The sequence below is a fragment of the Pezoporus wallicus genome, unplaced genomic scaffold, assembly GCF_028554395.1.
Source record: "Pezoporus wallicus isolate ANWC-B61680 ecotype Strahan unplaced genomic scaffold, APGP_CSIRO_Pwel_v1 contig_7068, whole genome shotgun sequence".
NCBI lineage: Eukaryota > Metazoa > Chordata > Aves > Psittaciformes > Psittacidae > Pezoporus > Pezoporus wallicus.
The window spans coordinates 1,795,965-1,808,360 of NW_026635623.1; the positions used below are offsets into that span (position 1 = coordinate 1,795,965).

The 12,396-nt window shown below is 38.2% G+C and overlaps 1 protein-coding gene across 1 annotated transcript in view; it reads left to right on the forward strand.

Moving 5' to 3' along the window:
• Positions 1–12,396, forward strand: part of KLC1 (kinesin light chain 1) — a 49,375-nt gene that overhangs the window by 6,949 nt on the left and 30,030 nt on the right. The window lies entirely within an intron of this gene.

The following is a 12,396-nucleotide window of genomic DNA, read 5'->3' on the forward strand; positions in this document are numbered from 1 at the left end:
AGCACACTTGCTTTGGGAAGTGACTGCTCTGCCATCATTCCCCAGGGGGATGCTTTCTGATTCGGAGAAAACTCCAGGAACAAACTTTCCAGCAGAGTTTCAAGTTGACAAGCAGGTATTCTTTATTGCGGCGCCGGGAGACACGGGGGATAGCTCCTCCTAACTGTGTCCCCGAATTGCTATACAGGTTATCCTTGTATGGTCACTGAGCATATTACATCATTTTCCAAAAAGTTTCCGGCATGCATGCAAAAATGTGGTGGTCTTTAAGGGTCGTTTACTTTTCCCAACAATCTTAATTAACATTACAGACATAGCAATCATCCTGGCCTTCTACTTACCAGTTAGTTTAACTGCTCTCATCCTGGGCATCTGCTAGTCCGGGATACTCCCTAGTAGATGCTTACACCAGCTTAATGGGTTTATTAACACCCCAAGCATAGCAATCATCCTGTTCTTTTACTTATCAGTTAGTTTATCTGTGCCCACCCTGGACATCTGCTAGTCCCAGATACTCCCCATCCCCAGGTCCTGTCCTGTTCTGCTTTTCTCACACCTTTTGTACTGAGGTCCTGAAACTATGTCAACTACCTTCAAGCACCGCAGTTGTTTTCCATTACAAAGCCATCAAACTTAACATTACTTAGAACTGATTACATTTTTGTGCCTCCTTGTCTCATTTCAAAACAGGTTTATCCAAGTGAGACGGTTTAAAAATAATATTAAAAATGTAACTTCTTTTGTGTCTGTTTTCCCGTTAGTACGTGCTTCTGTTCTGTGTCAGTCCACCAGAAGAGTAGAGTACTGCAGCAGGATGGAGGAACTGTCACACTAGTGTTATCACAGCCAGTATTTCAGGAGTCCCAGAGGAGCACTCAGTGCTCCAGTGCTAGCAAAGATAAATAATAGATGTGAAAGATCACTGAAGAAGGGGCTAAAACTATGGTTTCATCCTCAGGTGTGAGTGCACAGAATGTTAAGTTCTCTTTGTCAAACGCTAGGTTAAGGACTGCTGTAGTGCTCTCTACCTCCTCGCCCAGTAGAGTTTAGACCATCTGAATAAACCCTGCACGTTATTGAGGACTTAACAAGGAAATTATTTCCAGTTTTACAGCAAAATCTCCTCTCTGCTGTAGCAGGCAAGGAACAGTGAGTGATATGAGGTTGTTTTTCTAGGTGACTGCATCATTTGTTATTCTTTATATGAAACAAAATTTGTAAGGTGTAAAAAACTATTAGTGATACTTGTTGATTGCCATTGAAAATATCAATTTTAATGTAGTATTTAAGGGGGTAAAGTAATTTCTTCTTAATATTAAGGACAGTACCTGCACAATTTAATTATGCAATTCTCTCTCTGTAGTTGTTTTGGAAGAAGGTTGGTGGTTTTGTGTTTCTTTGTTTTTCAGTGGAAGAATGATTGGAGGGGGAGGGGTCTGTTTTTTCTGAAGCTTGAAGGGAGACTGCACAGTTTGTGCATCTTAGTGGAAGCTGTTAGGTAGCTTCAAAACCAGATTTAAGGATTTGTTAAACCTAAAGGCTGGTGTGTGTTGAAGAAAGTTAGTGGATGTTCCTTTTATGTCTGCAGAAGAAATTGCTGGCTTTTTCATTTTGGTTCAGGTAACCTTTCTCTTCAATGTCCTCAAGTGTGTAAAAGCAACATAATCTGTACTTACAGTAAATTGTCAGCAAAGCTTCCCACACAGATCCAATAATATGAGGCAGTATGCGGCCTTTTCTGCCCTTCCTGTGTGCATTTTTTATGATGGTTATAGGTATGCCATAAAAAGTAGATTTGGTTAAGATTATAGGGCTGATGGTGGTAAGTGGAAGGTGATAGGGTTTTTAATGCATTATGGAAGTCCAATTTGATGGGAACATTCCTGTGCTTTTACCTAAGTGGTATTTAGAGTTAATATAAATAGATAATGGAGGTAGATACTTACTTTGATAAGTCAATAAAGCAGTTCTTGTCCAAAAATAGCAATGCAAAATGAGTCAAGCTCTAAAAATGTTTTGTCTGTGGTATTGACAGCTTAAAATCGCAAGGCAAGTTTGAAAATACTTCGATATTACTGTACCTCTATTCCAGTCTCCAGTGTGTCCAGAGACACTTTCACTGGCTAGAAGCAGCTGTTAAAAATGTCTTATCGATACTCAAGATTCACCGAAGACATGGTTGCACAAGTTGGCAAGTCCATAAGGAGCCATGTGCTATTTCCGCACAAATAAATGTAGATTCTTGGAATATTGCCTGTAAAAACTGGAATTTGATAGTAATGATGGATTTGTAACTCAGACTGTCTTTGACAGTATCTTTCAAAATTTCCTTTCAATGCAGTTTAAGTAGGTAATTCATGAAGCATGTCTTCTTAACTACAAAATACTGAACTATAATATTTTTCTGTACACAAGTAGCTGTGATTTTTCCGGATGTATTGTTGTTTTTTGTGACAAGCATTTTTAATAAGTGAGGGTAAATATGATGACTTTTAAAATTATTCTACATCTGCCTTCTGTTGCATTTGTTTATTCTGTCTTCATGTAAGTACTCTTAATACGGTTGTGATCATTTTGTTAAAATGATCCAGTGAGGTGGGTTTTGTGGTCATAAGCATAAGTCCCCTGTGGCCTAGGCTGTTTCGTTTGTCAGTGTTTTAATGACCAGGCAAAATGCTCTGCTTTCTTGAGGTCCATTGGTGGCCGCTTGGAAGCGTTTATTAGTGCTCACAAGAAACTAAGGAAGTGCTGGCTTTGAGGAAGATCAGCAGATGCTGTTTGCTGTTGACACAGCAAGAGTACAAAAAAAAAGAGACAGCTCCCTTGCTCCAAGGGGTAGAATGCACAGTGATCTGCAGTCTGTCTTTAGAAATTGCATGGACATAACTAAATTAACAAATTGGCATTAGAGCTCTTTGCCCAGGACTCTTAAATAGCAGAAGACATTTGTATTGAATTTTATTGTTCTGGAAAAGAATGGGGTTGTCATCTTGTCACAGGTCTGAGGATGTTAACCAAGTATGTTGTTTCAGATTTTGAGTAAGGAAGTTACGTACCACCAGCCTATAACAGATGATAGTAACCTTGGTTAACAAAGTTAAAAAAGCATGTACTTTCATGAAAGTATGGCTTTTAGTGTAGTTCCTTTAGACTTTTGACTGGGTCTACTAAGCAACCTTAGACGTGCCTGTCAAATTTCTCTTTCACTTGCTTCAGCTTTCAGAAAGACTCATCTTTGATGTGATTAAAAATGCATAGAAGGATCTTATTTCCATGCAGTGTCATTTGAAACCTGAGGTGGTAGAAGGGCTTAAGAATGTACACAGAGAGTATGTTTTTCTCTTACATATGATACTTGCAGTCTGATGTTAGGATTTAAACAGCTGCCACTTCCCACGGGAAATAATCCACTGTGATTTTAGGTTATGTGACTATTCTGTGTTTTAATCACTGTCTATTTTTAGGGCTTCAGAAAGGTAAAATGTAGTGGGTGAGATATGCCAGAAAGAGAATATTTTCCCTTGATTCCTTTCACACAAATAGTGGGGGAAGGCATAATGATGTGTGTGTGAGGGTAGCTGTATCATCCAAGGGTCCCTACTGCTGCAGTATGTGAGCAGGAGGAGTAAGGTGGTATTTGGCCATGGTCTGCAGCACTATAGAATTACAGATACGGTTAAATCTAAAAGAGAGTTTGGAAATAGATTGGCAGGTCATCTGGATTGTCTGCAGTTAAATGTTAGAGGCTTGATTGTATCATGATAATTGAAACGCTACCTAGTAGCTAGTGTTTCTTCAGTGGAGTACTGTCAAGGGATTGACACCATAATCTTTTATTTAAAGGGAAGAATAATCTGTATAGTTACAGGATGCTTTCATGCCACTTAGTAGTTTTGTACTATGTAAGAATTATTTTACTGCATTAACTGTTTCAGCAGGAAGTTATAATTTCAATGAAAACAGTTTACTTTCTACAAAAGAAGGAAGACTGAAGGCTGAAATTACTCTGAAGGTTTTTTTGTCAGTTATCTCAAAATATGCAAAAGTATTTATTTTAAAATAGTGTTAAGATTGCTACTTACAGGAATAACTATGATTGCTAAGAAACAGTATATGCTTCATCAGTGTTGATACGGCATGCTATAGAAATCCTAAATAAAAGGACTCCACAGCAGTGCAAGTCTTCATAGCTTGTGCTTTCTCAGTGGTGCAAATCTTCTTAGCTTGACTGTTCTCAAAGAGTCAAGCTCTTTGACAAGATTGTTCTCAAAGAGAACAGTCAGCATCACCCTTGCAACAGGTTTTATAGGAGCGATTTGAGCTATCATCTCTTTTATTAGCAAATATGGTTTGTTTGCATGCTCTTCTCCATAGTAATTTTGTAATCTTCCAAAGAATCCAGAGACTTCTCCTGAAAGGCATTAATGTTTTTCTATATAGCAGGCTGTGATGTTTAAAGATTCTGAGATTTATCAAGGCAAGTATACAGTCCCTGTGTTGTTCACTTAAACAAGGACATAATCCTTTTCACTTAAACAAGGACATAATCCTCTTCACTTAAACATAGTTTAATGCAGTGGATGGGTTTATTGATGACCATTAGGGTTTCCTACAGTCTGCAGTGTTTTTCAAAGGTTGATGCTGTTGTGAAGCAGGGTTAGAACATGTGCTTATGCAGCCTTTTCCCACTGATGTGATGTGGAGAAGAGGCTGCACCTGCCAGTCTTGTCAGAAGAGCAGCAGCCATGTTAGTCCAATGGGAAATCTCTTGCTAGTATTGAAGTTTTTAGTGTTTTACATGTTTTAGTCAAGCTGTCCCATGCTTGTTGTGCATTTCTTCAGAAATTTTTATGTTTACCTTTTTATAAATGTTAACTCTTTACAAAGTATGCGTGTTTGTCCAGTTTGCTTACCAACACAAATATCTTGTGTTTTTAAGGTTGTAGATCAACCTATGAACGTGATTCTGATCTTTTTATTAGGATATGTGCCCGTGACATTAAAGGACTAGAGATGTCCTTTTTACAATATTTACTGTGCTTAAAATGAAGGTATGCACGGTATCCAGGTGGTAGGGCAGACTCCTACATGCAGGGTTAGTGCCAAGTTGAAGGCTGGAAGAAGGAGCACAGTAAGGTTTTTTTGAATCCTGATGCTTACTAGCTGGAAGTTGATAGAAAAATGAATCCACAGGGTTAATTCTGTGTTGTTATTGTTTGTTTGTTGTTTTTTTTTTTTCTCCAAACTCATCATGTTTTCTAAAAGACTTCTCTGTAGCTTAATGTTGGTTGCTACGCATGTGCAACACCATCTTCTTACCTGCTTCAGGTCAGTGATTTACGGCCTCCACTATGTGCTGCTAATTGTTCCCACTGAGTTATTTTTAGGGTGGCTTGTGCATATGTATGCTGAATTGTGAAGACACTTTTGGAGATAGTGTATTTGGAAGCCTGAGGCAGTACGGAAGTGCAGCAGTATTCTGTTTATAGAACTGGGTCAGCAAGTGTACCTTAAGGCTGACCTCCAGCAGGACACTGTTTGCAAGTGCAGTTCATGACTTTATATTCTGTAAAGGCTCATATATGGATTTAAATCTAGTATGATAAGAAGAGTGCCAGATAGCATTGGCAGTTCAGCTACAGTTCTGAATATGTCAAGAGGAAAAAGCTACTCTCTTTTGTTTGTGGGGTTAGAGATGAATGTATTGAAATAAAATTCCTGAGTGTAAAGGGATAATTTTAATTAAAAGGAGGGTAGGTCAAACAAAGATGAAGATTGTAAATTTTCTTATGCATGGGAATATGACTTGTGATAGAATAAGTAGCCTCACAGAGAAAGAAAAATTAACGTCTTATATTAAAAAACCACACCCAAATGACAAGTAACCATTGTGCTTTCAAACTCGGAGATTTCTGACTGTAATCCATAGCAGCAGTATATTCAAACTATAGTGTTTCTTATCTGAGTCCTTTTACAAATACCTTTCTAAGCATATGAAAGACATCCGTGGGTGATTCATCCTTGCCATTTCTGACTAGTGTGTTGCTGAGGTGCCTTGTTAGGAAGGGGAACAGTTAATGTAGCGTTTGACAAACTACTCATATCCCTCAGCAGACTCTTTTTTCATCTCTTGCCTTTGGTTGGTGGCCTTTCTGTCTTGTGCGTGGAAGGCCTGTGATCTTTTGAGGACTGTTTGAGAAGGCAGTTTTCCACATCGTGAAGATTAGCAGTTACACCAGCTCTCAGTTTTGCAAGATAGTGTGTTCCATGATGTAATTGATGCGCGGATTGACTCCACAACTCGTTAAAGTTGTAAAGTAGGTATGCTTTTTATTCAGCGCTGAGACGCATGGGGATAATTCCTCAAAGTCATGCGTACCTCAGTGTTGTTTCCCTCTACATTTATTCTCTAAAGTTATATATATTCATAAGGTTGCACAACACGCCTATACATATTCATGTCCTATCCCCGCTTCGTATTATAATGAGCCAGAAGGTCCTCTGCACCTGCGCAGTGCCCCCTCTGGTCATGGGCAGGGGTCTCAAGATGAAGTAACTGAGTCTTCCTCCTGTGGGTAGGAGTCTTCAAGATGAAGTAAATGAGTCTTCCTCTTCTTGCACTTTTCACCTTTCAGTCTTCACATATGGCCTTAGGGTTTGGTCGGTATCCCAGCCATAAACCATCTGCTTCTCCCCCTTATCAGTAGATTCAGGTGTCTGCTTTTCCTTATCAATAGCTGCTTATCAATAGGATCAAGTGCCTGCATTTCCTTATCAATAGCTGCTTATCAATAGGACCAAGTGTCTGCTTTTCCTTATCAATAGGACCAGGTGCCTTTGTTCTGCTTAGCAGGCATTTACAATAGATAATACTTTTGTTTAAGCAAGCAAATTCCTCTAACCCCCTTGTACAACCCCCCTGTACATTGGTCAGCTCTCTGCATCATAATGAGATGTGTTCTTGGTCTAAACAGGGCATTAATGACTTGAAATTTGCAGCTAATACAAAATGAAACAAGCTCATGCCAGATGCAGGACACTGAGCCTTGCCATTTAATTAAGGAGGAACCAAGAGTAAAATTAGGTTAAAAACCCTGAATAGATTGCTGTTACAAAACAGTGAGCAGATAGGTAGATATTGGAGATACAAAAAAGAAATCAAATTAATATGTACTATATCCTTGTGGAGTTTGCAGTGCTTGTAGATGTCAGGACCCATAGGTGTGGCTTGAGCCAGTCTTGCAGTAGCTTTTACTGTTAGGAAGATGATATGCTCTTTCTTGCATGAAGACACATTATTCTGTAGTTTTTAGCTATTCTGTCTCTTATGTGTATGTTTCAGTGAAAAGGTTGAGGGAGATTTTGACTTGTCACAGCAGTTTACAGACTTTTATTAAATTGTGTTTTTAAAACAATAATGATCAGACAAAGGATACATTAAAATTTTATCTTCCAAGCTTTTAGTACTTGAAATCTGACAAATAATGAAAACATCAGTACTAAGAAAAGGAATACTCAAGGATACATAACAAGGACATAAAAAAATCAGAACTGTTTTTGTTTGTTTATTTTTCTTTAGGACCCATTTTAATCTTTAGTCAAGGAAACAAATAACCTTGTTGTTTCTTAGAAAAATGTTTTACCTTTTATAAGTTTTCCGACACAAAGACATTTTCATATGGTTACATGGGTTAGTTCAAGAATTCTTTGAGGTGATCTGCAGGGAAATTACACTTTTTAAAAAGTAGTGGAGTAGGAAAAGCTATGTATGTTTAACAGGTCCTTAAATGTAAGTTGAAGAGCTTAATTAGCTAATTTGGATATGTCTTGCATCTGTTTGAATTTAGGCACAAAATGTGAAGTCAGCATTATTAGTACAGTTGGTTTTAAAGTTTTATGTATAACAAAATACTTAAAGTGATTAAAAATACAGCCACTTAAGTCTTTTGTATATGATATCTCAGAGAATATATGATATTATCTGAGCAGTTATATGACTGAAAGACAGTAGACTTGACTCTGAGCTTTTTTTGCTTCAGATTCTTGCTGTTCTCAATCAACTTCTTTGACTGGAGTCTATGTTACAAAATTCTGCAAAATCCTCTTTAATAGGTGTCATTGTAGGACTTTTTATGTTTATCTGTCCAAGTTCATTAATATTTTGTGTTTGAAGACAAATGCTTGATTTCTCTTTAAAAGTGTTGGAAAGTGTTAGGTGATTTCTGTACTTCAGCATAATTTGTGTTGTGGTAAATAAACCAGGAAGGTAATACTTTAGGTCTACGTAGGCACATATTTAATATGATACGTAAACTGCTTAAGCCAGCTGGCCAGTGTGCCACTCTGGCTGCATTTCATTTTTTTTTTAATCCAAAATTCTGTTTTCCAGCAAAACCTTTGTGTGTTTTAACTTTTTCTTTTGTTTTGAATTGTGAAATTAATGAAAAATTAGTATGGCTAATTCCTGCCCTGTAAGAGGTAAAATTTGCAGTTCACTGTACTTGTATAAAACTGACAAAGTAGCCTTTTACTATGCCCTTTTTTTCTGTAGGGAAAAAATAGAGGAAGAAAGAATTAACATTTTCGAAAAGTGACAATAGAAAGGCATGGTAGATTTTATCTCTCTTCCTCTGTATACATGCATGCCTATTTCCTGCACACACATGTAGCTTTTTTGCTTCCTGTATGGCATTTGTTGCCTTAGGGTATACGAAAGTAATTGTACAATTGCCTAGTCAAATATGGCCTTGTTTGATGAACACCACACCCGCTACTCTTAAAAGATATTAGATATTTATTCATTAATCTTTCTCCTAGAACAAATCATATCTGACAATATGATAAATTATGTATTTGTTATTCTCCTTGTAAATTATTCTCACAAACACAATCTACAAAAAAAAACCTATGCAGAAAAATTTATTCCTTTCTTGTCAGTGGGAGAGATCAGGATTCTAACAGTTTTCACTAGAGGAGACTTTAGAAGTCTCCTCTAGGCTGCATGGACCTTCAAATATGTGTCTTGATGCAGCTTTTGACTTGATGCCAGCTACCAGTACAGTTGCTTGTACTGGTAGGTCTGAGACAGTGAAAGCTTATAGCTATATTTGGTTTAGAATGAGGTAGTTTAAAAATCTGGCACACTGGATTGAGATGAGAAGCATGTATTTGTAAATTAGGTCTACTGCTGCCATGGGCTTTAAGCATACTTTTGTCCTATAGGGTTTAAACCTCCTTTTACTTTCCTCAGAAGCTTCTGTGCTGACTTAGCCTTCTTCCATTGCGGCTTCAGTGTATTCAGCCAGAGCTATGTGACTGATTCTGATGGAACTAAGTGATCTTGAAGGTCCCTTCCAACCCAAACCATTCTATGATTCTGTGACTGACTTCATATGTCAGATAGGTACTTCCCAGACTTCTGTATTCTGTTTGCATGAAGGCATGACCATTGCAAGGTCTAATACAGTTTTGGTGTTACTTTATTGAATGGTTTTGTGTAGCCTTTTCTTAACAGTGAATGGCTGTTAATTTATCTGTATTCATCACCTATAATTAATTAAACTTCTCTGGGTGTGGTTAAAATGTGCAGTTTCTTTTAAACAGCATCTCTATATGTATTACATGTAGATGCATGTACCCGCCTTTCATCTTCAGTGTAGAATGACTACAAAATACTGAAGCACACAGAAGAATTGTTACCCCTGTTCATGTAAGACAGACAAATGATCACATACTTCAGAATGTTGTAGAAAACCTAGGTATTTAAAAATCTCATTTCTCCGAACTTCTCTAATACAAAATGGAATTACCTATTCATTACATGTCCTCTGCTGTTTGCCTAACGATCCTCGAAGGTTCAGTTCTTTGTATTCAGGATGAAAATTGTTGATTAAAGGTGTGAAAGTTGATGGTAATTAGGGTTGTGTTGTATGCTGAAGTTAGTGTAATTCATAACAGTTTCTTATATGACTGTGCATGTTAGAAGCATGCATTTGCAAATTTGGCTCATATTAAATTGCAGTTCATTTTTATACACAATTTCACAGAGTATGTGCTTTAAAAATGTCGTTGAAGCATTCTGGGTAATAGTTCTCAGGTTTTAAGTGGGAAACATGTAAATACCATTCTTATCAGGCTTTGGTGAGCTGATTTTTTTATATGGATGTATATGCTGTCTATTGCATATATTCGTGAATGTGAAGTTCTTGCATTCAACTGTATAAAACCAAATTCACTGCTTCCCCACATGGTGTTTTCAGACAATAGATTATTACAAAATAAACCAGCGTAGTGTTCACCTCTTTTGTGACAAATGGGTATGCCTTTTAGGTACTGTATTGCAGGAGGCAATGTGGGTAATTTTGAGTCTTCATAAACAGGGGACACTTTTTGTTTGCAGTTTTGGTGTTTTTTTTTTTCCAGAATTGAATGTAATACAAGAGCATAACACCACATCCTTTGGCTGTTGTCAGAAAGTGGTGCATATATATCCATGTTTCTTACAGCACTCTTATTCAAGATTTAAGTGGTTGTAATTTTTTTTTTTGCCTTCTAAAACTAGACTTATTTCTGTACAGAATTTTAATACAGATTAGATGATTAATCTAAATGTTAGTTTATTGAAGCTTCTCCAAATGTCTTCATATAAATGTGCTAATTTATTGCTCTTGAAAAATCTTACCTACTTTATTCTAATCTATATTCCCTGGTTCACCCGAAGATATAAATATCTTAAGTATAAAGGAGCAATTCCTCAGTTCATTGTTGAACATTTTTCCGGCAACATTTAAAACATATCAAGTGGTTTCCATGTCTTCAGTCTGTATTTTTACAGTGTTATACTTGTCACTTCAGTAACAGCGTGTGTGATAAGAAAGTTACTTGAGTTTCTAAACTTTTTTTCATCTTCATTTGAATTTGAGAAGCATCCAGATATCTGCCAGCCTTAAAGTAGTGCAAGAGGTACTGACAAAATTGCACAGTGAAATGTTTCTTGCAAGTGTTGTGTTATACTAAACATTTTCCAGCATGAGGCAGCTGCAACTTCATCAGAACTGCTGCACCTAACCTGTAGGCAATTGAATGCATATATTTAGCTGCAGAGTTCCAATAATGAATGTAAAGTAATCTTAGGGGGCAGTTGTTATTTTCAAAATACATAGTGGTAACAGCTTCTGTAGCCCTTGGAAAAGGATAAAGATGGTGTTTCCTTCTCACTGGAAAAGGATGTTTTTTCTCATGATTCCTGTTCCTACATGCTCTTGTAAAAAAAACATTCTAGATTTATTGTAGGCCCCCTTAAGGTACTGAAAGACTGTTGCAAGTTCTCCCTGGAGCCTTTTCTTCTCCAGGCTGAACAACCCCAACTCTCTCAGTCTGTCTTCACAGGAGAGGTACTCCAGCCTGCTGAGCATCTTTGTGGCCCTCCTCTGGACTCTCTCCAACAGGTCCACATCCTTCTTGTGTTTGGAGCCCCAGAGCTGGACGTAGTACTCCATGTTGGGGTCTCATGAGAGCAGAGTAGAGGGGGAGAATCACCTCCCTCTCCCTGTTGGTCTCACTCCTTTTGATGCAGCCCAGCATACAGTTGGCTTTCTGGGCTGCAAGCACATGCTGCCAGGTCATGTTGAGCCTCTCATCAGCCAACACCCCTGGTCTTTTTCCTCATAGCTGCTCTCAGTCCACTCTCTGTCGAGCCTGTAGTTGTGCTTAGGATTGCCCTGACCCAGGTGCAGGGCCTTGCATTAGAAGTTCATGAGGTTCACGCAGGCCCCCTCTCAATTGTGTCAAGGTCCCTCTGGATGGCATCCTTTTTCTCCAGCATGTTGACCATACCACTCAGCTTGGTGTCATCAGCAAACTTGCTGACGGTACACTCAATCCTGTTGTCCATGTCACTGCCAAATGATGTTTAACACCAGCAGTCCCAATACTGATCTCTGAACAGCACCTCTTGTCACTGGTCTCCAGTTTGACATTGAGCCGTTGACTGCAACTCTTCAGGTGCGACTGTCCAGCCAATTCCTATCCACCAAATAGTCTATCCATCAAATTCTTGTTTCTCCAGTTTAGAAGCAAGGTTATGGTGTGGGACAGTTTTGCCCAAGTCCAGGTAGATGATATCAGTTGTTCTTTTCCACCAGTGCTGTAGCTCTGTTGTAAAAGGCCACCAATTTGTCAGGCAGAATTTGCCCTTAGTGAAGCCATGTTGGCTATCACCAATCACCTCCTTATTTTCCACATGCATTAGCATGGTTTCCAGGAGAAACTGCTTCATGATCTTGCCAGGCACTGAGGTGAGACTGACCAGCCTGTAGTTCTCCTGTTTAACCTTTTAAAAATGGGGATTATGTTTCCCCTTTTCCAGTCAGTGGGAACTTCCCTGGACTGACATGA